Source organism: Mytilus galloprovincialis, chromosome 8, assembly GCF_965363235.1.
Source record: "Mytilus galloprovincialis chromosome 8, xbMytGall1.hap1.1, whole genome shotgun sequence".
Classification (NCBI taxonomy): Eukaryota; Metazoa; Mollusca; class Bivalvia; order Mytilida; family Mytilidae; genus Mytilus; species Mytilus galloprovincialis.
Window position 1 is genome coordinate 16,350,307 of NC_134845.1, and position 27,178 is coordinate 16,377,484.

General features: G+C 32.7%; 1 protein-coding gene across 3 annotated transcripts in view; it reads right to left on the reverse strand.

Moving 5' to 3' along the window:
- Positions 1–23,509, reverse strand: part of LOC143085180 (protein Fe65 homolog) — a 111,851-nt gene extending 88,342 nt beyond the window's left edge. The window contains exons 1-2 of one of the 3 annotated variants that reach the window (XM_076261403.1): positions 23,451–23,509; positions 12,933–13,007 (exon numbers count right to left, since the gene is read on the reverse strand). The gene's annotated coding sequence lies outside the window, so the exon portion shown is untranslated. Of the gene's footprint in view, positions 1–33; positions 195–12,932; positions 13,008–23,450 lie in introns of those variants that run through there. The other 2 variants (XM_076261404.1, XM_076261405.1) reach the window with 2 other exon arrangements.
- Positions 23,510–27,178: the final 3,669 nt, after the last annotated feature.

Below are 27,178 nucleotides of genomic sequence, written 5' to 3' on the forward strand. Positions count from 1 at the left end.
TGAATCATAATATGTAATAAACCTGCTAATTACTTTGGAAATCAATAAGGTTCCATTCATGTAGGAAGGAAAAAGTTTCTGTAAGTATCCTATTAAATTGGTAACATCTAGCAAGTGTTTAGTCTACAAAGGTATTGGAAAGTCTCAAATTGGCCAAGACAATCCCAAACCTAAGGATAGGAATATCTGTCTTTGATAGTTGTGATTGATGTGAAGCTGAAATAGAAAGGGGACCTTTATGAGTAGTTAGCATATCATACTATCATTATGTTTAATACTTCTTCATTGTCCTTCATTACACTTCAAGAACAAATTCAACTCTAATTGCCCTGCCACTCCAATTGTATTCAAGAGTAAGTGACGATCATATGCAACATCTTCAAAAAGACCATTACTGCTGGAAAAGTGTAATACAATGTTGAACTCAATTATGATCATAATATGCATGAAATATATATACCAAATTTATACTAAAACAGTTTATTTGTCTGATAGTGAAACTTTTTAAAATCTTTGATTAGACTTATATTATAATGTTCTAATTAAATGGGGGAGAATATAATATAATATAAAAAAAAATTATACTGGTTCAACTCTGCCAAATATTCATGTGCCCTTCCGAAAAGTCTGGAACTTCGCCAGTGTTTGCCCTTTGTCATATTTTAATGCTATCAGGTTATCAGTTGTTGATGGCAGATCTTTGATAGTCTCTATTCAATCTAAAGTATATCAGAGTAATTTGCACAAGACATATTTTACCGACACCTGATTATGTTGCTTCAGACTACATTCCCTCTGGATGTATTTTGGTTATTTGTCTCTTTGGATTGTTGTCTCATTTGTATAAACCAAATAATTTTTATTCATATATAATAAACTTCTTCACAATTTATTCAAAATCAGAAGTCTGTTTACTGATATTGTCACACTTGATAAACACATGGATGAATTAACAGACAAACATCTTACTGTAGTGTCCCTTTATGGATTAACAATTATAGAAATAAATCACTTGTTCTAAAATATGGTTAAGACATCAGGGAATATATAAACAAGAACATCCCACACTTTTTCTAATTAAGCTAAACATGGTTTATAGATCTATTACAAAACAAAATATTCATATACGTCAATAGTTCCTCTGGGATTTCTTTGCCTAAGCTTTTAGAATGGTAATAAAACATGGAATAATCTATTTAATTTGTGCATGTTATTGAAGATCAAAGTAAACATTGAATGTGAATTTTGCAGACACAAATCTCCTCTGTTCATCTAAAACATTTGATCTTTAAAAATTGTCTGAAAATTTGCCTTGACATAACATTATCTCTGGTGTAAGGGAAGGAATATCTGTTTTTCATTTAATAATCCAATATTTTAGTACAAAATATCTAGGAGTGAGACTAGGAGGGACTAAACTTGACCTTATATATCAAAGTTTGTCATGGTGTAAACAGATAAATAAATAGGTACATAAATACAATACATGGATTGGAAAACAAGTTTGTAATAGTATATCACTATAGAAATTTATATTCAAAAGACCTATATATGCCAAGTTCAATCAATAAAAGCATTATTTCTGCTGACAGTGGTGAAAGACTCCAAAGTGAGAATGTATTTTTTATTGGCCAAATTCGCTGAATTACTGTATCTTCATAATACACCTTACCACTGTAATGTCTGCCATTACTGGACATCACAATCGTTCCTGAAAATGTTTTACATCATAATATAAAATATCTGACACCACAATGGAAAAGTGATTGTTGTATGATGACAATAGTTCAAGACCCGCAGATTCTTGTGTCAAGTGGCCCTGATTTCAAAATAGTAATAAGGTTTATGGGCCTTACTCTTGTTTACACCCTATACAGTTACAGCACTTCTTTCTAAGTTGAAGATTTTAATCAAATTACGGACCCTAATATAGTACTAAACCATGATTACAATTGTCTACTTTGTCCAAAGTAATTGAAAACTTATTTTTTGTAAAAATAACCTATTGTATAATCATAAATCTAAATTCATTTAAATGACAGTCTTCACGCTGAATGGCAGCCCTGGCAGCCCAGGCTTGTAAAATTGCTCTCAGGCCTGTAAAAATCATATCTACAGGCCAACAGAATCTAACTAGAAAAATTTCAAAAATTGAGTTCCGGGCCTGTAGATTTAACAGTTCATTGTGAAGACTGTAAATGTATCTAATAAATATCAAAACTGCATGTGCATATCCTATGGCAAATAACAGACTTTCCTATGAAGATCAGTATTGAAAAGATTCTAATCTTTACTTGAAGCAGTCTTTTTCAATAGAGTTTGTGATTTGGTGAAAATTTCTTCTCAGAGAATTATATAAATATAATGATTGTTTCTCTGTTTTGACTGTGTGCGTTTGTCTTACATATCAACTGGAATCTTTTCAATATTTGTAAAGTAATCCCCTTCAAAAAATCTATTTTGTTTTCAATTCAATTATGGGCATATCTCCCTTCTCTCCTTAACAATATAATCTGTGTTGCTGAGAACAAAAGCTTCCATGTATTTAATGAGTATTAATAAAATGTTTGAAGCGTTTTACCAGAAGTAAGAAAAAATAATCACCTGATGATTTATACTTTTCTTATTATAATTGTATTAGATAAAAAAAAAGTGAGGTGAGAATAGAACCTAACTTCTATACATAATAAATCATTCTTAGTTCCTTTTTTTCCCCAACAAAAAGTGAACCCCAAAATCAGCAGGACCTATTTGTAGTGCTTTTTGAAATATGTGCACCCTAATTTTGTTTATAACCGATGTTATGACAATAAATTTTCAACTCTATAATATATATTCATACATAGGTAGAATCCAATTACAGTTCTTGCCTACATAACCATAAAGTTCATCATTTTAATATTCCTTAGCTTAAATTGTCCTTCTCTTTTACAAAAACTAACTCCCTTATTTCATATTTTTTTACTTGACAATCACAAAATAAATGACTGATTGTTCAGATGTAGTCCTTCATGAGAAATGGCTGGACTATTTCTTTTTATCCCACTTTACTAGTATATTGACAACATAAATTCTAGAAAGGTCACCAAACATTATTTCCTAGCATAACATTACATAATGAATACTTTTTTTACCTAACCACAAAGGACATGACAGCTTTAACTAAGAGGTGCTAATTCACCTTATATAATCAATTCATTTCAGACTTATTGTTTAAGACCAAATATTACTGAAAAATATCTAAATCCTTAATCTCATAATCTTATCTTGACAAAAATAGTAAAACCTGTCACACAGAATTCCTAAAAAATACACAGAAATCTACAAAATGAATTTTTTTTAAATATCTTGAACTTTAGACATAAAAATAAATATTATAAATCTATCTAAGGGAGATAATTATCATAGAAATATTGCTTGTGAAAAGAGGCATACTTTTCACTGTTGCTATTCTCCCCTTTTTATGTGTATACAGAGGTGCACTTGACCTTTGTCAAACATCTATAAAATATATTACATGTAATTATAATATGTACACTTATATAACAATAATATTGTTTCCTACAGGAGGTTTCGACATGATATTATATGCTGTATCAAATGATGATACAGATGGATTATTTTCTACCCTATGGCAAGACATATGTTTTGTTGTCTTATATCTGACTTTTTGTTCATTCATTATAATCAATTTATATCATCAACATTATATTTGATTATTATTTTTCCCTTGTAAACATGTTCCCATTTTTAAGTATGAATATACATAACACAGTCAGATTATGATACATGTGTTTTGTCCAATCACAAACATGCTTTGAACATCAAAATGTAAACTTGTATAGATTCCTTATGAATATCAATATATAATTTAGTTTTGGATGTAACGCGTGTTATTCAGTATGCACCACATTTTTTATGTTATTTCTTCATAGACAGAAAAAATATTACAGTTATTCCTTAAATAATAAAGTGCTTAAAACCAATGACATTGTAGGATTTTATGTTACTTAATTGTGGACAAATAATATATGTCAATTCCTATCATTTCATTATATTGATAATTCATTAAACATGTTAAACATGTTATTTTTCAAAAATTTAATTCATGAAAAATTTCTAAAAATATAAGAAATTCTTAGCATCATTTTGACTATAGTCCATTGCTAAAATGCCTTAAAATGAAACCATGCATAAATTTTATGTTCCCATTGACCATGAAATCAATTCTTAATTAAAACAAACCAGGAGGTCATTTGAGCCTTCATTTGATAACTATCTTCTAAGTTTGTAAGAGAATGATTAATAACAAGAGGCTCTCAAGAGCCTGAATCGCTCACCTGAATTTTTTTGGTTTAATCTCATATCAATGATTATTTTGGATTTTCAATTTATTTAAATGTTCTTTGAATCGTCCTATTTTCTTCAAAAGCAAAAAAAAATCATTTTCTCCTATGTTCTATTTTAGCCATAGGAGCTATGTTTCTTGAAATACAAGGAAATGAAATATAAAATTTATACTAGATACTCTGAAACTCTAAAACTCATTTAGCCTAAGTTTGGCTGAAATTGATACAGCAGTTTCAAAGGAGAAGATTTTTTAAAGTAAGTCAACATGATGAACAAATTGTGAAAAAAAGTCTTTAAAGGGCAATAACTCCTTAAGAGGTCAATTGACAATTTTGGTCAAATTGACTTATTTGTAGATCTTACTTTGCTCAACATTTTTGCTATTAACAGTTTATCTGTATCTATAATAATATTCAAGATAATGACCAAAAACTGCAAAATTTCCTTAAAATTACCAATTAAGTGGCAGCAACCCAACAATGGTTTGTTTGATTCATCTGAAAATTTCAGGGCTGATAGATCTTGACCTAATGAACATTTTTACCCCATGTCAGATTTGCTCTAAATGCTTTCGTTTTTGAGATATAAGCCAAAAACTGCATTTGACCCCTATGTTCTATTTTAAGTAACGGCGGCCATGTTTTTTGACAGATCAAAAATCGAAGCACACACTTTGTGCAGGATAATCTAAGGAACAATCATGCTAAGTTTCATCTAAATCCATTCAGCAGTTTCAGAGGAGAAGATTTTTTAAAGTTAGCAAATATGATGAACAAATTGTGAAAAATTGTCATTAAAGGACAATAACCCCTTACGGGGTCAATTGACAATTTTGGTCATATTAACTTATTTGTAGATCTTACTTTGCTGATCATTTTTGCTGTTTACAGTTTATCTTTATCTATAATAATATTCAAGATAATGACCAAAAACTGCAAAATTTCCTTAAAATTACCAATTAAGTGGCAGCAACCCAACAATGGTTTGTTTGATTCATCTGAAAATTTCAGGGCTGATAGATCTTGACCTAATGAACATTTTTACCCCATGTCAGATTTGCTCTAAATGCTTTCATTTTTGAGATATAAGCCAAAAACTGCATTTGACCCCTATGTTCTATTTTAAGTAACGGCGGCCATGTTTTTTGACGGATCAAAAATCGAAGCACACACTTTGTCCAGGATACTCTAAGGAACAATCATGCTAAGTTTCATTCAAATCCATTCAGTAGTTTCAGAGGAGAAGATGTTTGAAAAATTGTTAACGACGACGACGACGTCGACGACGACGACGTCGACGACGACGGAAAGTGATGAGAAAAGCTCACATGGCCTTTTAGGCCAGGTGAGCTAAAAAGTGGAATTTCTCACTCTTAATAGCTACAACAAGAATCGGTAACATACATATTTCAGAAGAGCTCCATGTAGTCCATTATAGGTAAAAATTTACTAGCATCCGTTTAATCTTCCTTTCATAATTATAAATATGAAGAAATGTGGTATGACAACTACCCATCTGAGACCAAAGAAAGAGATGTGGTATGATGCCAATGTGACAACTACCTATCTGAGACCAAAGGAAGAGATGTGGTATGATGCCAATGTGACAACTACCCATCTGAGACCAAAGGAAGAGATGTGGTATGATGCCAATGTGACAACTACCTATCTGAGACCAAAGGAAGAGATGTGGTATGATGCCAATGTGACAACTACCTATCTGAGACCAAAGGAAGAGATGTGGTATAATGCCAATGTGACAACTACCCATCTGAGACCAAAGGAAGAGATGTGGTATGATGCCAATGTGACAACTACCTATCTGAGACCAGAGATGTGGTATGATGCCAATGTGACAACTACCTATCTGAGACCAAAGGAAGAGATGTGGTATGATGCCAATGTGACAACTACCCATCTGAGACCAAAGGAAGAGATGTGGTATGGTGTCAATGTGAAAACTACCCATCTGAGACCAAAGGAAGAAATGTGGTATGATGCCAATGTGACAACTACCCATCTGAGACCAAAGGAAGAAATGTGGTATGATGCCAATGTGACAACTACCCATCTGAGACCAAAGGAAGAGATGTGGTATGGTGTCAATGTGACAACTACCTATCTGAGACCAGAGATGTGGTATGATGCCAATGTGACAACTACACATCTGAGACCAAAGGAAGAGATGTGGTATGATGCCAATGTGACAACTACCCATCTGAGACCAAAGGAAGAGATGTGGTATGATGCCAATGTGACAACTACCTATCTGAGACCAAAGGAAGAGATGTGGTATGATGCCAATGTGACAACTACCCATCTGAGACCAAAGGAAGAGATGTGGTATGATGCCAATGTGACAACTACCCATCTGAGACCAAAGGAAGAGATGTGGTATGATGCCAATGTGACAACTACCCATCTGAGACCAAAGGAAGAGATGTGGTATGATGCCAATGTGACAACTACCCATCTGAGACCAAAGGAAGAGATGAGGTATGATGCCAATGTGACAACTACCTATCTGAGACCAAAGGAAGAAATGTGGTATGATGCCAATGTGACAACTACTTATCTGAACCAAAGGAAGAGATGTGGTATGATGCCAATGTGACAAATACCCATCTGAGACCAAAGGAAGAAATGTGGTATGATGCCAATGTGACAACTACCCATCTGAGACCAAAGGAAGAAATGTGGTATGATGCCAATGTGACAACTACCCATCTGAGACCAAAGGAAGAGATGTGGTATGATGCCAATGTGACAAATACCCATCTGAGACCAAAGGAAGAAATGTGGTATGATGCCAATGTGACAAATACCCATCTGAGACCAAAGGAAGAAATGTGGTATGATGCCAATGTGACAACTACCCATCTGAGACCAAAGAAAGAGATGTGGTATGATGTCAATGTGAAAACTACCCATCTGAGACCAAAAGAAGAGATGTGGTATGGTGTCAATGTGACAACTACCCATCTGATACCAAAGGAAGAGATGTGGTATGATGCCAATGTGACAACTACCCATCTGAGACCAAAGGAAGAGATGTGGTATGGTGTCAATGTGACAACTACCTATCTGAGACCAGAGATGTGGTATGATGCCAATGTGACAAATACCCATCTGAGACCAAAGGAAGAGATGTGGTATGGTGTCAATGTGACAACTACCTATCTGAGACCAGAGATGTGGTATGATGCCAATGTGACAACTACCCATCTGAGACCAAAGGAAGAGATGTGGTATGATGCCAATGTGACAACTACCCATCTGAGACCAAAGGAAGAGATGTGGTATGATGCCAATGTGACAACTACCCATCTGAGACCAAAGGAAGAGATGTGGTATGATGCCAATGTGACAACTACCTATCTGAGACCAAAGGAAGAGATGTGGTATGATGACAATGTGACAACTACCCATCTGAGACTAAAGGAAGAGATGTGGTATGATGCCAATGTGACAACTACCCATCTGAGACCAAAGGAAGAGATGTGGTATGATGCCAATGTGACAACTACCCATCTGAGACCAAAGGAAGAGATGTGGTATGATGCCAATGTGACAACTACCTATCTGAACCAAAGGAAGAGATGTGGTATGATGCCAATGTGACAACTACCCATCTGAGACCAAAGGAAGAGATGTGGTATGATGCCAATGTGACAACTACCCATCTGAGACCAAAGGAAGAGATGTGGTATGATGCCAATGTGACAACTACCTATCTGAGACCAAAGGAAGAAATGTGGTATGATGCCAATGTGACAACTACCTATCTGAACCAAAGGAAGAGATGTGGTATGATGCCAATGTGACAAATACCCATCTGAGACCAAAGGAAGAAATGTGGTATGATGCCAATGTGACAACTACCTATCTGAGACCAAAGGAAGAGATGTGGTATGATGCCAATGTGACATTTACCCATCTGAGACCAAAGGAAGAGATGTGGTATGATGCCAATGTGACAACTACCAACAAAAAACACCTTCTTGTATTTTTCACCTCTAAACTATAAACAATAAACAAATTTTTAGAATTTCTAGTATTTCTTATACTTATGACTCTGGATTTTTTTTGAAGGTTTTAGTAATTTCTTATGCATAACTCAGGATTTTCTATATGAGAAACTACAAATGTATGTACATGATTTTTTTTTTATTTTATAGCTGACTTTTTTTGCTTGACAAAAGATTCAGCATGTGAACTGTGAAATTATACATGTAAGCCAGTTGTATGAAATCATCTGGAAAAGGTAAAATGATTTATTTGCTTTAACAGAAAGATATTATACGAGATGTTAGAAAATAATATCAGGAATTTAAAAATAACTGAGTCCTAAAAACAGAATCGAGAATAGAAACAGGGAATGTGTCAAGCAGACTTACTTTATTTTCAGAAACTTAAGACTGAGGGAGAAGAGAATGTGATCACACTTTATAGACATATGTCTTTTTTGGTTAAAACTGCTGCCAAAAGGTAATTTGTGTTTGTTTGTTGTCCCATAGATTTAATATCCCATATCTCCTTTAATATAAAATTCTGGACATGCAAGAACTATTTGCCACTGGACATTAAGCAACCAACAATCATCCATATATTCAAATTGTTTTTAATAAAAGTAAAAGATAAATCAATTACCATAATGACTATAGATAAAAGATTTGCATAGAAAGTATTAAGAATGAACTGACCAGGTGAGGCTCTCTTGTCCTATAAATCAATGCTTTGTAACTATTCAAAATACAATTTTTGTTAACATGACGCAGAATAGGAATGAGAATATCATGTGATCAATCAGAATACATACGGACTCTGCCATAAAGGGATCAATAATGTCTACTAGAATGACCACGATTTGTTTAACATCAGACAAACTATGACAGAAAATCAACACAAATAATGACTCAAAGCTGTTTTGGGACATTTTAATAATGTCTAGAAAATATGTGTTGTGAAAAGACATAAAATATCATTTGATATTGTAAAAAGTCAATGAAATGCTTGTTTACATTGTGTTATTATGTAGGCACACATTGTTATTTGAAGCATTTATCACAAACTATTACATGCTATTTTAATTCTAATGGCTGTGAAATATATGAATAATTGATTGATTGCTCTTTACTAAATGTCCAGTTGCAAATATTTGATGCAAACTTAGGACAAGAACAAACATTCATGAATCCTATATATATATAGGTTTTACCCAGTGCCCTAAGGACAAGAACAAACATTCATGAATCCTATATATATATATAGGTTTTACCCAGAGCCCTAAGGACAAGAACAAACATTCATGAATCCTATATAAAGGTTTTACCCAGAACCCTAAGGACAAGAACAAACATTCATGAGTCCTATAAATAGGTTTTACCCAGCACACTTAGGACAAGAACAAACATTCATGAATCCTATATATAGGTTTTACCCAGAACCCTAAGGACAAGAACAAACATTCATGAGTCCTATAAATAGGTTTTACCCAGCACACTTATGACAAGAACAAACATTCATGAATCCTATATATAGGTTTTACCCAGAACCCTAAGGACAAGAACAAACATTCAAGAATCCTATAAATATGTTTTACCAAGCACACTTAGGACAAGAACAAACATCCAATAATCCTATAAATAGGTTTTACCCAGCAAACTTATGACAAGAACAAACATCCATTAATCCTATAAATAGGTTTTACCAAACACACTTATGACAAGAACAAACATTCATGAATCCTATAAATAGGTTTTACCCAGAACCCTAAGGACAAGAACAAACATTCATGAGTCCTATAAATAGGTTTTACCCAGCACACTTAGGACAAGAACAAACATTCATGAATCCTATAAATAGGTTTTACCCAGCACACTTAGGACAAGAACAAACATTCATGAATCCTATATATAGGTTTTACCCAGAACCCTAAGGACAAGAACAAACATTCATGAGTCCTATAAATAGGTTTTACCCAGCACACTTATGACAAGAACAAACATTCATGAATCCTATATATAGGTTTTACCCAGAACCCTAAGGACAAGAACAAACATTCAAGAATCCTATAAATATGTTTTACCAAGCACACTTAGGACAAGAACAAACATCCAATAATCCTATAAATAGGTTTTACCCAGCAAACTTATGACGAGAACAAACATCCATTAATCCTATAAATAGGTTTTACCAAACACACTTAGGACAAGAACAAACATTCATGAATCCTATAAATAGGTTTTACCCAGCACACTAAGGACAAGAACAAACATCCAATAATCCTATAAATAGGTTTTACCCAGAAAACTTAGGACAAGAACAAACATTCATGAATCCTATAAATAGGTTTTACCAAGCAAACATAGGACAAGAACAAATATCCATGAATCCTTTATATAGGTTTTACCCAGAAAACTTAGGACAAGAACAAACATTCATGAATCCTATAAATAGGTTTTACCAAGCAAACATAGGACAAGAACAAACATTCATGAATCCTATAAATAGGTTTTACCCAGCAAACATAGGACAAGAACAAACATTCATGAATCCTATAAATAGGTTTTACCAAGCAAACTTAGGACAAGAACAAACATCCATTAATCCTATAAATATGTTTTACCAAGCAAACTTAGGACAAGAACAAACCAACATGAATCCTATAAATAGGTTTTACCAAGCAAACTTAGGACAAGAACAAACCAACATGAATCCTATAAATATGTGTTACCAAGCAGGTTGACTATAGAATGAACAGTTAAGGGACTGTCAATAGACAAAGGGTTAGTGTTGTATAAGGAAATAAATGTAACTTTGAAATTGGCAAATATTGGCTCCTACAGGATTGTAGCAAGAGTTTATTTAAGGTGCTGAGAGCATTTACTCTCCTAGCTCAACAGGTGGTGCTGAAGTCCTCATTATGATCAGACTTTGTTTTACAACATCTACTTGAGACAAATGAATGCTTAGCTCTCACAATATGGAATTTACTGACCCCATATATATCATTTTAGGTCACTAACATGCATGTAACTAATAATATTCAACCAGATGGATAAGAATACCTGAATAAATGTAACATTTTCATTTTGTTTTTCTGCATTCCCAGTTACAAATTGTTACATTGTTTAAACAGATGGATTTGTTTTCAGCAATCCCTAAAAGCTTCAAAAGAGTTTTCTTTTTTATGCTCCACTTATTATGCCCCACTTAGGAGAGTTATGGCATTTTTTAGTCTATGCATTCGTTCATTCATCCATTTGCCTATCTGTTCCGCTTCAGGTAAAAGTTTTTGGTAAAAGTTTTTGGCTAAAGTTTTTGGTCAAGGTAGTTTTTGATGAAATTGAAGTCCAATCAACTTGAAACTCAGTACACATGTTTTCTATGATATGATCTTTCTAAATGTAATGCCAAATTAAAGTTTTTTACCCCAATTTCACAATCAACTGATCATGAACTTGGAAAATAATGGTGTGAGTGGGGCATCCATGTACTATGAACACATTCTTAAGTTATCTATAATTTTATGCAGAACTCTTTTTAAATGACCTATTGCATGTATTAGATTGACAAAAGATGATAAAACAATATTTCCTGTGAATTCCAATGACTGCTTTGCTTGGCCAATCAATGTTATTAATGCTGTCATATTTTCCACCTGATCAATAATAGATGATTTTGTTTGTGGATGCTCTTTGGATGATCAATCTCCTAAGTTATAAAGATAGAGTTTTAGATGAGATGATGTTTTATAAATTTGACCAATAACATGCAAAGAATGCTTTGGACAGCCATGTTTTTGTGCAGAGGCTCCTGGCTTTGGACAGGTACAAAAATGGGTCGAAATGTGAGATAACAACCCTTCATCTGTACCTCAAGCCAAAGGTAAATTAAACAAAAGTTTTGTTCAAAGGGGCCCAGTGCTTCCAGGGTAAAAGATATTTTTTTAAAACATTACAACTGATGTCAGATACTAACATATAGCAATATACAAAAAATGTAGCTATCATAAGACACACACAAAAATGGATGGTTAGACTCTGGTTCTCAGGGGCCATGTAACCTTAAAGAACATTCCTCCAAGATGTCTTGCCATTCCTAGTATTTGAAGTTTCACCAATGTTTAATCTATAATTTTAAAATTAATAAATATAACAATTTACTCAAATTTACTAAAACAAATGCAAGTTTATGCTTATATAACACATTATTGAAAACAAAGACTTGTTTTATACATTTTACATAATATGTTAAAAGCCTGCAGCAGAATTAAAATTATCATGGGACCTTCCAAATAATCAATTGTACTTGAAAACTCTACTACATAAATCAACAACATGAACAAATTGCAATGCCAATGAACTAAATGTCTGATTTCGTCACAATTATTCAATATCCATTAGAAGAAATAAATTCAATTCTCATTCCTACATCATGCACGATTTTGTCCTTTTCAATCCCTTAAAATGACGTCATTGATAAATTTTTTAGTAAATGAAAATAGTGAAAACACAAAAGCCAATGAATTGATCTGATTAGTTTAGAAATCAATATACAATATATATGTAATAGTATTACCTCCTACCGCAAAGAGTCGTAACGCTGGTGGATAACTTGTTACTGCAGATCAATAACGTGTCCGACTTTCTGATCCTGAAAGATAAAAAATCTCAACTTAGTGCCAATTAGACAGTAACAATGTAACGTCTCTCATTATCGATATTAATACAAAAACTAAAGAAATCATCAAAGAGTGTTCAAAGCTATTTCATTTCAAACTTACCTGATCTAGTTAACTGTTTTGAATTCCAATACATTTGTCATACTTTACTACACAAATAGTACAATAGGTCCTTAGTTATACAGTATTAACATTCCTGTGCAATTCTTACATGATGTCAGTAATATAAAATATTGAATTTTCCAACCTAGATCAGTTCAACTATAAAATGAAATACATTAGTAATATCCAGGTTAAATGAACTACTTCCGAAAATATGAGCCAAATTTCTAAGAAATCACAAGTTATTTAATATTCTGTGTGTGTGGCTATGTTACGACATTCTACTGTATAGTAGTACCACTCCTTATAAGTTATATCATCTTGCTTCCCCAAGACTAGCTGATGCAATTTAATAAAACATTTGAAAAAGGTTATTATATATAAAATGTCAAAATGTACAAAATTTATGTTTGTTCAGACTAATTTTTAATTTGGTTAACCATTATGGAAAATTCTTTGAAGGATACTTCATCAAAACCTACAATTTTCTGAAAAGGGATGGGAAATAGTGAATACATATTACTATGGTAACACTTAATTTATGACAATGTATGTCTTGTAAAAAGAGGGATTGGGGTTGAAATCTTGCATTAAGAGTTTCAATGGAATAAACTATTCCTACAGAAACTCTTACACAAATTTGAATAAAACAACATATAAATCCTAAATTCCAGTAACATACTAAAATATATCTAAAATTGAAAATGGAAATTGGGAATGTGCCAAAGAGACAACAACCCGACCATAGAAAAAAACAACAGCAGAAGGTCACCAACAGGTCTTCAATGTAGCGAGAAATTCCCGCACCCGGAGGCGTCCTTCAGCTGGCCCCTAAACAAATATATACTTGTTCAGTGATAATGAACGCCATACTAATTTCCAAATTGTACACAAGAAACTAAAATTAAAATAATACAACCCTAACAAAGGCCAGAGGCTCCTGACTTGGGACAATGTCTACCATATATGTCATTAAAAATAAATACATCCCCTAATAACAAGATTGTTCATGTTGATACCCACTTTTAAGTCAATGTATGGTAAACAGGAAGACTCAAAAGTAGATGTCTCACTCATCTGAAAATCGTTACGGAAAGACATTTAGGTAAAACAGCTTATACCCTCTCTTTAAGAAGGGGGTGGATTTAAATTGAAAATTGAAATTGTAAAACCTTCATAGTAGGGGTAACAATAAGATTTAATTCAGAAATGCTATGTCTCATAGTCATAACCGTGATAGTGTTCATCACAAAACACAAAATGCATTATATAGAATTTGTTTGATAATTCTTCCATGTCATTTTGCCGGAATATCAATAATCTGATCAATAACCAAAGATAATGTATCATTTGTTATTGAAGTTTATCCCATCAAAATAGTCAATGAAAATTTTGTGCGCAGTACAGTAATACTAGTCTCAATAAAGTTATTTAACATCATTAAGCCCAAGCTATTGCTGTCTGAACTTTCTTTGTACTACAGACATTATGTGATAACTTATTACGAATCATAAAGAAACGCGTAAACAAACATAAATGTACATATTGTTTCATATCTTAACCTTGCTGGTAAAAATTTAAAATATCGTCACTTGTTGTAATGTTAAATCAACTGTGTTTAGTTGATCTAATGCTTTGTCAACACAGATGGACATTAATTCCAACAGCTGTTTCATCATCTGTGTGTATTCACTAAACTATCATATACAATTATCAGTCAAGGTTAAAAGGTTATAGTTCCATTGTTTTACAGGTGTGTTTTAACAGCTTTTACCCTAGGGGTCACCACCCATATGCCGGGTCACCACCCATATGCCGTCCAGACATACATAACAAAATCAATAACACATTTTTTTTCATTGGAAATCTGGTTAAAAATGTAGGGTTGCAACATTTCTGACTAATCAAAGTATAAAATTGAGAATGGAAATGGGGAATGTGTCAAAGAGACAACAACCCAACCATAGAAAAAACAACAGCAGAAGGTCGCCAACTGCTAAAATGTTTACAATTGTACATGTAAATGTATTATATTGCACATTTATGTTGCAGATTTTACACAAAGTTCTACAGTCCAGAAAAATATGACAAAATTCTTTAATCAATTTCATAATGTTTCAGAAGATGCACAATTTCAGTAAGACATTGTAAGAGTGCTATCTTTCTGTGAAGTTCTTGGGATCTTGGTTGAAAACTCTAAAAGTTGAAAACATAAATTTTGCTGAAAATGACTAATTTCCCAAGTCTGGGAAAATGAAAAATAAATTCAATTCTGTAAATAAAACAATTTGATATAATAGCGATGCACAACTTTTACATACATATGTTCAATCTTCCTGTGAAGTTTCAGGGATCTGGGTTAAAAACTGTAAAAGTTGATTACACAAAACTTGAAACCTCTTTCATAAATTTAGCTGAAATAGACATCAGATTTCAGGGGGGGGGGCAGACATCCAGTAACATATCATCAATTTCAAAAAGAATAAAGGTAAACATGTTAAAGGCAAAATTGTTTCTCCAGAAGATGCTTCTCAATAATGTCAGAAAACAAGTTTGTTGAAAACTGACTGATAAGTCCCCCAGTGACATGAATGAGAAGAAGAAATAAGGTAGAAGTTTACATGGTTAATATTTATCTTATTTCATACAAAAATACTTGTATTCAAGTTTTTATATTGTACAGTATCTAAATGTGTTGTATTTATTTTGAAGATTGTTTTGTTACAGAACATGATAATGTTCAAGATTCTGCCAGGCAGTATCGTGTGTTTCAATGGACTTTATTTTTGTAGCTTGATGGACTTAGAGTTATAACAAGATCAGATGTATTAAGAAAATAACTTTTAGGTGGTCACTGCACCATTCAGCATGTTCTCCCCAGGGCCTTTAAGCATTATGATGATGTGATGCTATAATCTTAAATGTGATGCTATCTGAGGTGGGTTTCTTATAGATTACATGTATGTTATCAGGTTATGGATGTGATGCTATAACTTTTAGAAACTACATAGTATTTTAATTTTCCCTGTTTACCAGGATGCTAAATGAAATATCTGTGGATAATCCAAACTTGTGTTTGTTCTATTGTATAAATTTAGAAAGTATAGGCTAATGTTGAAGTGTACATCGTACTTAATTGCATGTGCTCAATTATGTATGTACACATACTGACATATATGTGTTCCAAAAAGATGGAGCTTTTTAGCACATACAGACTTTATGTTTGGTTAAACAAAGTGCATTAAAACATAAACAATATTCCTTACTTTCTATCACAGAGGATTGATGACTTTTGATCAAGAACTTGTTACAATAGTAGTGTCAGAACGTCAGTGGCAGATCAAAGGGAGGGGTCGTAACTCTCTCATTGTAATGCGTGCCCTCGGATGGATTAAACTATTAAGCCAAGGTAATTTGATAGCAAATGTACAACAAAATATTGGTGAATTTCCACCAGGCATAATTTTTGTTTGCCCATGATGAAAGTTTCTTTTAAATTACACTTTCCAGGGACAGAAATTTGCACTCAACAGAACAAGTAATTTGAAATAAAAATCTAAAATCATGCCTGAGTTATTTTATATACATTATTGTTACTTGATTACCATGCAACACCTTTACACATACGGTCCTTAATGATCTTTGTGGAGTATTTCTGTTACTTACAATCAAACACAATTAATCAAGAGAGTTCCAAATTATCTGGGTTTCCCTAAGACATTTTGTTAAAGTTAATACAGATGGCCAAACTGACAGACATGTTCCCTGATTGGGGGTCTCATTAGCGGTTTCCGATTCTGGATCTCAATTACTGTTTTGTCAGATTCCCGTATCCTGCTTACACTATGTATGTAAGCAATTCTCATTTTTTTGGAATTTCCCATGTCCCGCTAGACTTCATTTCCCATTTTCACCGCACAATAATTTGAATTTCTCGAGTCACGCTTACAAAAAATCTGCAATCATGCGTCACGCTTTGACCCCAATGAAACCCACCTGATCGTAGGAGCCTGGAATTCAGAGCTGTACACAGAACCGTGTAACTCTCAGCCTATGAGTACTCAGCAACGGTCTCACTAATTAGCGACAAGAAGCGTCAAGAAGCGACAAGAAGAATATTTTTAGCGACAAGAAACTATTTAGCGACAGTAAACATTTTTTTTATTAAAATTACTTATTCCAAACAAAAGAAAACAATTTTAGCGACAAGAAAGTTAATAATTTTTATCAATGAATAGATACTAGACTGAAAAAAAAATTGAAACATAGATCTAATTGCTACATTAATTTACCCTGTCATATTATGATATTGATTTTACTTATGTTTTAGAACAATAATATAATTATCTTATAATTTGTTTTTTTAAAACTCTCCGAGCTTTGTTCAATATATATAATGAACTTGCAAAATGTCACTTTTCTGAAAAACAAGATATTTACATTATCTTAATTAAACATATTCTTAATATTTAATAAAAACTACCTTTCAACAGTTTAATTTCTTCATCTATCAATATACATGTAATAACCAGATGCTCCGCAGGGCGTAGCTTTATACGACCGCAGAGGTTGAACCCTGAACAGTTGGGGCAAGTATGGACACAACATTCAAGCTGGATTCAGCTCTAAATTTGGATTGTGATTAAATAGTTGACACAGCATAGGTTTCTGACACAGAATGAATGTGTTCTAATGAACTTAAAATTTTTGTTTTCTCTTAGAGCAATTCACTATGCTGTTGAATATTAATCCTCTCAAAAAAATGTTTGAAGAAATTTTCTTTTTTATTTATGAAATTTCAAATGAGAAAAATTGAGCCCAATTTTTTTAATCACATTCCCCTTTCCCTAATTCCAAAACTAATCTCAATTAAAATTTCTAATGGAGTTTGCAACAATAACTACTCATTTAAATACATCATAAAATATTAAGATGTAAAAAAACTGCTTGTTATCACTGAATGGTAAAGATTATTTTAATTTATCAGTTGGTAGTAAAAAGTGAATATACATTGTATATTGTATATAACAAAGATTTAAGTTGATTCTGGACAAAGAAAGATAACTCCAATTAAAAAAAATCTTGCTATTGCACAATATTTTGCAATTAGATATTTCTTGCTTACTATTCTGGACAAAGAAAGATAACTCTAATTAAAAAAAAATTTGCTATTTCACAATATTGTGCAATTAGATATTTCTTGCCATTGCGCAATACTGTGCAATTGAAAAGACTTGCTATTGCACAATACTTAATATAATAATTTTGGATCCTGATTTGGACCAACTTGAAAACTGGGCCCATAATAAAAAATCTAAGTACATTTTTGGATTCAGCATTTCAAAGAACCCCAAGATTTCAATTTTTGTTAAAATCAGACTAAGTTTAATTTTGGACCCTTTGGACTTTAGTGTAGACCAATTTGAAAACAGGACCAAAAATGAAGAATCTACATACACAGTTAGATTTGGTATATCAAAGAACCCCATTTATTCAATTTTTGATGAAATCAAACAAAGTTTAATTTTGGACCCCGATTTGGACCAACTTGAAAACTGGGCCAATAATCAAGAATCTAAGTACATTTTTAGATTCAGCATATCAAAGAACCTAACTGATTCATTTTTTGTCAAAATCAAACTAAGTTTAATTTTGGACCCTTTGGACCTTAATGTAGACCAATTTGAAAACCGGACCAAAGGTTAAGAATCTACATACACAGTCATGACAGTTAGATTCGGCATATCAAAGAACCCCAATTATTCAATTTTGATGAAATCAAACAAAGTTTAATTTTGGACCCTTTGGGCCCCTTATTCTGTTGGGACCAAAACTCTTAAAATCAATACCAACCTTCCTTTTATGGTCATAAACCTTGTGTTTAAATTTCATAGATTTCTATTTACTTATACTAACGTTATGGTGCGAAAACCAAGAAAAATGCTTATTTGGGTCCCTTTTTGGCCCCTAATTCCTAAACTGTTGGGACCTAAACTCCCAAAATCAATACCAACCTTCCTTTTGTAGTCATTAACATTGTATTTAAATTTCATTGATTTCTATTTACTTAAACTAAAGTTATTGTGCGAAAACCAAGAATAATGCTTATTTGGGCCCTTTTTTGGCCCCTAATTCCTAAACTGTTGAAACCAAAACTCCCAAAATCAATCCCAACCGTTCTTTTGTGGTCATAAACCTTGTGTCAAAATTTCATAGATTTCTATTAACTTAAACTAAAGTTATAGTGCGAAAACCAAGAAAATGCTTATTTGGGCCCTTTTTGGCCCCTAATTCCTAAAATGTTGGGACCAAAACTCCCAAAATCAATACCAACCTGTCTTTTGTGGTCATAAACCTTGTGTTAAAATTTCATAGATTTCCATTCACTTTTACTAAAGTTAGAGTGCGAAAACTAAAAGTATTCGGACGCAGGACGACGACGACGACGCAGACGCCAACGTGATAGCAATATACGACGAAAAATTTTTCAAATTTTGCGGTCGTATAATAAAAACTACACAATCCCTTTCTTCCTCACAAATGTTTAATTTCTTCATCTATCAATACATATATAATAAAAAAAAGTTATCAATTTACTTCATCCACTATATATTTTTAAAAAATGCATATTTTTTTATATTTTATACAAAAAAAATGTTTTCTTATCACTAAATAGTCTTCTTGCATCTTCTGACATCAGGCTCGGACTTCTCTTGAACTGAATTTTAATGTGCGTATTGTTATGCGTTTACTTTTCTACATTGGCAGAGGTATTGGTGGAGGGTTGAGATCTCACAAACATGTTTAACCCCGCCGCATTATTGTGCCTGTCCCAAGTCAGGAGCCTCTGGCCTTTGTTAGTCTTGTATTATTTTAATTTTAGTTTCTTGTGTACAATTTGGAAATTAGTATGGCGTTCATTATCACTGAACTAGTATATATTTATTTAGGGGCCAGTTGAAGGACACCTCCAGGTGTGGGAATTTCTCGCTACATTGAAGACCTGTTGGTGACCTTCTGCTGTTGTTTTTTTCTATGGTCGGGTTGTTGTCTCTTTGGCACATTCCCCATTTCCATTCTCAATTTTATTCTTGACACTTTTTGTCGCTAAAATTATCCTTCTTGTCGCTAATTAGTGAGACCCCTCAGCAACAATCATCAACATCTACGGCTGAGTTCACTTAAAACTCTTCAATCGACTTCAGAGTTAATAGATTATCACGTGAACGCACTCGAGTTGATATTCGGAACAACTTTAAGTAACTCTAGGGTAAGGCCCTGACCAAGCATAAAAAATAAAATATTCTCATTGGTTTGACGTCATTCAAGAGTTTCTCGAGTTTAACCCTGGCCTGGTGAGGGTTGGAACCAGGGTACGAGGGGTTAACTCGAGTGGTTCAAGTAAAATCGTTTTGTTAAAACCCGAGTAAGTAAAGTTAACTGAGAGTTTCAAGTGAACTCGGCCTACAAGACACCGCATCTCTGATTATGGAAATGAAAACTATCTACGATTGATCCCACAGATTGTTTTTTGTAACATTTCTGATAATTCGTGTTCTGTTATAAATAGTAGTTAAGGTTCATCATAACAAATGGACAAATATGGCCGTATTTTCACCTCAAAAACTACTCTGTGTACAGACTTACCTGTGCTGTTTGGAAAGTTTTAATGCCTAGCATCCACTAGATATATAAAAGTTAAATGCATTTTGTGATTAAGAAAAATAAAATCTTTCTTGGTTTTTGATGGGCATTTTTTTTCCTTTCTGCAGAAACTGTAAAAATAAACAAACACCAGAATTACTTTGATACTGTCCACTCACTGGCTCAGATAAACTCTTTAACTCACCTGTAGTTGTGGTGAAGATAACTCTTGTCCATGTCAATTAAGGACAATCAAAACAATACAAACCAGTTTTTTACCTGAGGGAGCATCTCATAGTTGTACCACAACTTAGTTAATTTTCACACCTTTTGCATGAAGGAAAAAAAATGCCCATCAATATCCAAAAGAGATTTTATCTTTCTGAAACATTAAATGCATTTAACTTTATTATATCTAGTGGATGCCAGGCATTAAAACTTGTCCAACTTCACAGGTAAGTCTGTACTCAGAGTAATTTTTGGCATGAAAATACGGCCATATTTGTCCGTTTGTTATGATGAACCTTAACAATAAACTTGTAAACCGGCTATATGTTAGCTACACAAAACCCCTTACAAATATAGATTTATTTCGTCTTCAAGCCATTGTTCAACTACTAAATTGTCTATTCTTCTTACCAGCACACTTGGTACAATCAAAAACCTGATAATAAATTGTTCTACTAAGGCCTTCGAAAATAGTGGAATAAATTACTTTTGGAGTGTCAAGAACTCGTTGGAAGTACTTGATAAATTGCATGCTTATATTGGTGATTTTGAATCTGTTCAAAGTTTTGATTTTTCTACCCTGTATACCACATTGCCTCACATTCTCATTAAGAAAAAATTCACACACCTAATTAAATGGGCATTCAAAAAATCAGAATGTGAATATATATGTTCAAACTCTTTTAGGTCATTTTTTAGTAGCAATAAACAAAAAAACTATGTTAATTGGACATGCTTTGATACTATATATGCCCTTGAATTTTTACTAGATAACATTTTTGTTCGCTTTGGGGATTCCGTATATCGTCAGATTATCGGAATTCCAATGGGGACTAACTGTGCACCACTTATTGCGGACCTGTTTTTGTATTGTTATGAGTTACAATTTATGACAAAAATAAGCAAAGACCCATCGAAACAACATCTGATAAACAAATTTAATAATACTTTCAGATATTTGGATGATATTTTGGCTCTCAATAATGACGACTTCAGTGTGTATATTAATGAAATTTATCCTGTTGAACTTACTTTAAATAAAGCTAATACTAACAATGACCACTGCCCTTTTCTCGATCTTGATATCTATATCACTAATGGAAAGCTGAATACTAAAATTTATGATAAAAGGGATGATTTTTCATTTCCTATCGTTAATTATCCGTTTTTAGATGGTGACGTTCCCTTGTCACCATCTTACGGTGTTTATATATCTCAACTTGTACGATTCGCTCGTGTATGTAACAATGTTTTAGATTTTAACGAGCGAAATTTATGTATTACTGAAAAATTATTACACCAGGGTTTTCGATATCACAAACTAGTCAAAACATTTACTAAATTTTATCATCGGTATAAAGACATCATTCGTAAATATAGCTCAACATGCAGACTTCTAATACGTTCAGGTATTTCACATCCAATTTTTTATGGTAATATTCTTTATAAAGCACAAAGGTGTCAGTATTCACCTCAGAAACTTACAAAACCTTTGAATAGACTTATTAAGAAGGGATATAATTACGATACTGTTGTCAAGTCATTAAAGATCGCATATTTTGGCGTTAATATTGAGTCACTGATAAGGTCTTTGCATCGGAACTAAACACATTTATTCTAAAAACAGTTGTTGGCATGACACGGGTTATGTTCTTCTCATATATGTTATGATGGTATGATACTAAACCCCTAACGGGAAGGATTGTGTCTGATGTTCATATGATGAAATCATAATCTTTCAGTCAGTTTAATTGAAGTCTGGAGCTGGCATGTCAGTTAACTGCTAGTAGTCTGTTGTTATTTATGTATTATTGTCATTTTGTTTATTTTCTTTGGTTACATCTTCTGACATCAGACTCGGATTTCTCTTGAACTGAATTTTAATGTGCGTATTGTTATGCGTTTACTTTACTACATTGGTTAGAGGTATAGGGGGAGGGTTGAGATCTCACAAACATGTTTAACCCCGCCGCATATTTGCGCCTGTCCCAAGTCAGGAGCCTCTGGCCTTTGTTAGTCTTGTATTATTTAATTTTAGTTTCTTGTGTACAGTTTGGAAATTAGTATGGCGTTCATTATCACTGGACTAGTATATATTTGTTTAGGGGCCAGCTGAAGGACGCCTCCGGGTGCGGGAATTTCTCGCTACATTGAAGACCTGTTGGTGACCCTCTGCTGTTGCTTTTTATTTGGTCGGGTTGTTGTCTCTTTGACACATTCCCCATTTCCATTCTCAATTTTATTTTAGGTCAGACTCTGAAACATAAATTTCTGAGGCAAATTCAGAGAGTGAATCATATGATGTGCTTATGCATAATGTATGAAGAAAATAGTGTGTACGGCATGAACAACTTAATGAACGATAAATATAAAATAAAATAACTGGAAAAGGGTCAAAATACCTCTGTTTGGGGTATTTTAAATTAAGATATTCAACTCACCGTCAAAATTCAGGTGTCTGAATTTATAATGTTTATTTCCGGTTGTCAATGATTTAAAGATTATCTTTATTTTGAAGATATAAATGCTGATGATAGTATATTACTTTAGAGACATAAAATATTTGTTATTGAGTTATATTTAATCATCATTTAGATTGTAGTATCTAATTACTCGATCCTTTTATTTTATTTTTTTGTATAGAGAGTAAGGCGGGAAATTAGAATTCATTTCCGGTCAAAAAAAGATAAACAAATGAAATCCTAAATTTTAGGTAAAAATGTTATTTCCAAATGAGCTAAATTCATGTAGCACTGAACAAATTTTTCTTGTAACAAAAAGTCTGACGCAATAAAAAAAAAGCTAATTGAATTATAATTTTCAAGCCAAAAATACGTCCACAGCGAGTTTCTGATATGGATCTGTACAGGCGGTACCTCGAATGACCGAATAACACTGTTAATATGAGGCAGGCAAAACCTGTAAATGGGGACGAAGTCTGCATGAATTATTTTCTTGTAACTTAAATATTTGTTGAAAAAAAGAAACGGAAATACTGTAACGTTTCCGATTTTGGTTCTATTGTTAGGGATTTAAAAACGAAAATTGATATTGCGTTCCTTCCTATTTTATACTAGACTGATATAAATCAGTGGCGGATCCAGAACTTTTCCTAAGGGGGGCCCGCTGACTGACCTAAGGGGGGGCCCGCTCCAGTCATGCTTCAGTGATTTCCTATATAATCAACCAAATTTTTCCCATGAAAGAGGGGGGCCTGGATCCGCCTATGTAAATATATATTTGACTCAAAGTTTCATACAAACAAGACCGGAAACAGGAAATACATTGTAGATTTCTGCGCAGATGCGGGAATTCAATACATGACATCAAAAAAATTGAACGATTTTGAGTTCATTAGTACAATGAAAATTTCAGGAAAATTTTCCCCGATTTTTTTTTTTTTATTTTTTTTATTGATTTTTCTTCTGTTATTGGGGACTTCGTCCCCATAATATCTGAATAACACTTGTAATGACCGAATAACACTTGGAAATTCAATATTAGCACATATTGGTGACTTTTAAACATTGATTATTAATTAATAGTATATTATTGATGCATTTTATAACTTATAAATGATTTACAGAAAGCAGTAAGTTAATAAAAAACTTTTAAAATTTAGTGTGTACATTTTGTTTACATCGAATATGGCGACCACAGAAATCACAATGGCCGCCATGTTCGATGTACACACTAAATTTTAAATTATCTTTATGAACTTATCTGATTTTTGTAAATCATTTTTAAGTCCTAAAATACATCAATAATACATTATTATTAATAATCAATTTTCAAAAGTCACCAATATAATAATATGAGGCAGGCATAACCTGTGAATGGGGACGAAGTCGTTTTTTTATATTTTTGAATTCATACATGTTGATAAAAGAAACGGAAATACCGTAACGTTTTCCGATATTGGTTCTGTTGTAAGGGATTTAGTTGTGACGTTATTTAAGTTATGACGTCATATTCAATGTAAACAAAGAAACGCTGTTTGAAATTCAGGTAAAGTTTTTTTCATATATAACAATTATTAAAAATGATTAGGTGTTGAATTCCTTGCTATATGTTGATAAATATACATTGTATTCAAAGTCTCATGCAAACAAGACTGGAAACGGAAGAAGACCGGAAACGAAAGTAGATCTGAAAAAAAAGTTAACGATTTTGAGTTCATAAGTAGAATGAAAAATTCGGGAAATTTTCCCCTTTTTTTTTTGATTTTTTTTATTGATTTTTCTACCTTAATTGGGGACTTCATCCCCATATTAAAATTTCAAGTGTTATTCGGTCTTTACAAGTGTTATTCGGATAATAACAGTGTTATTCGGTCATTCTTGTTACCCTCTGTACAGGTCTACTTCTTCTTTTCTTCGTATGAGCTTCCTATTATAAGGAACACCCCTTAACGTATATATAGAATTTTGTGCCTTAAATACCTTAGTATAACACAAGGTACTTAACTTGCATTTTTGAAAATTTGTCAGATTGTCACGAAATTCCATCATATACCGATTTCTTGGTTGTCATCCCCACTAGCCTAAAACTTGTTATGTCGTAAATCAAAATTGATTTATCTACCAATGCAATGGTGTACAACACGCCTTCTTTTGTCGTCGGAATCATCCATAGCATTCCTACCCAAGAATGTGAATCGTCATTATTTCGTCTACCGACAACAAATTGGAAACACAAAACTCACAGTAAATGATTAATTATAAAAAATATTTCAGAAAAAAACTGTTAGGTTTTGTCTGAATAGAACTTATTATCACCCATTTAGTAAATTTATTGATATATAAAATACCATGAAAAAAAAAACTATCAAGTGTTATCTGGGGTATGTAATAAATTACAAGTTTCTTTTTTTAGACAATTTAAATAATGATAAATTTTCCCATTACGTCAATGTTATTCAGACTCTTTCTTGAATTTACCTATGAAATGAAATAAGATCAGATAACTCTGAGAAACATTTAGAACTTCCCATGAAATTTGACCAATCAGAAATCGAGATATATAAAGAGAGTGGGGGAGATACCTTTTACATCTAGATGTCTGTTTCCATTTTGTCGTCAGTAGACAAAATAATTATTATTGACCTTCCTTGGGTAGGATTGCTACGAATGATTCTGACAAAAAAAGTAGGCGTATTATACACCATTGTGTAAATAAATCAATTTTGATTAATTGAGGTTGCATCTGGAAACGTTTTAAGACATAGCATGCCCTAGATAAATCAAATTCAAATGCATTGTATGATTTAGAAAATTCATAACTTAACTTGATTTTGCCGTACACTATTTTTCGTCCCTGCAGAAGATGATAAAAAATTAACAAACAGTTGAGTTTACCTTGATATGGTCCACTCAGGTACACAGTTTAAATAACCAATTATTGTCATGTATCTATTGTCCATCTAATGTCAATGTCAATCAATACTGCTCACTTCAGTTATTACCTGTGGGGAAGTTCTCAAAACTTTTTCCCAACTTAGTTTATTTTGGCACCTTCTGGAGGAATGAAAAAAAGTGTACGGCAAAATCCTTGTAAGTTTTTATTTTTCTAAAACATAACATATTTGAAATTATTTTATCTAGGGCATGCTATGCCTGATTTTTTTTACAAATGCGCAGGTTTGTCTGTACTCAAAGTAAATCTTGAGGTGAAAATACGGCCATTTTAGCCATAGGGTCCACATGAACCTTAACGACATAACAAGTTTTAGGTCTAAGGAAAATCATTTAGGAAGGACATGAGTGTATTTGAAAGAAATAAAATCACATAGATTTTTTTTATATTATTTTTTATTAAAGAAGGGAAGGCTATTCAAAATGGTGTTTTGGATTCCTTTATGATTTTTCAGTGTACGGATATGGAGAGTAAACTGCACATTGCTAGAATACAAAGAAAGGAGGTGCAAAATCGTTAATAATGTGATACAAAGAGAAATATTATTAAAAATAAGCAAAACATTGTTTTACAAAATTTTAAATTGCTGTACATGTGATCTAGACATGCTCAATATGTTTTGGTTGTGGTTATTTTTCTTTGTCATTTTGGTCTCATTGACTTGTACAATTATATCCTATCACTTTTATAATTTATGACTTGAAACAGTACTTGCATTTTAATATAATATAATGTATAATTAAACTATTTTTAG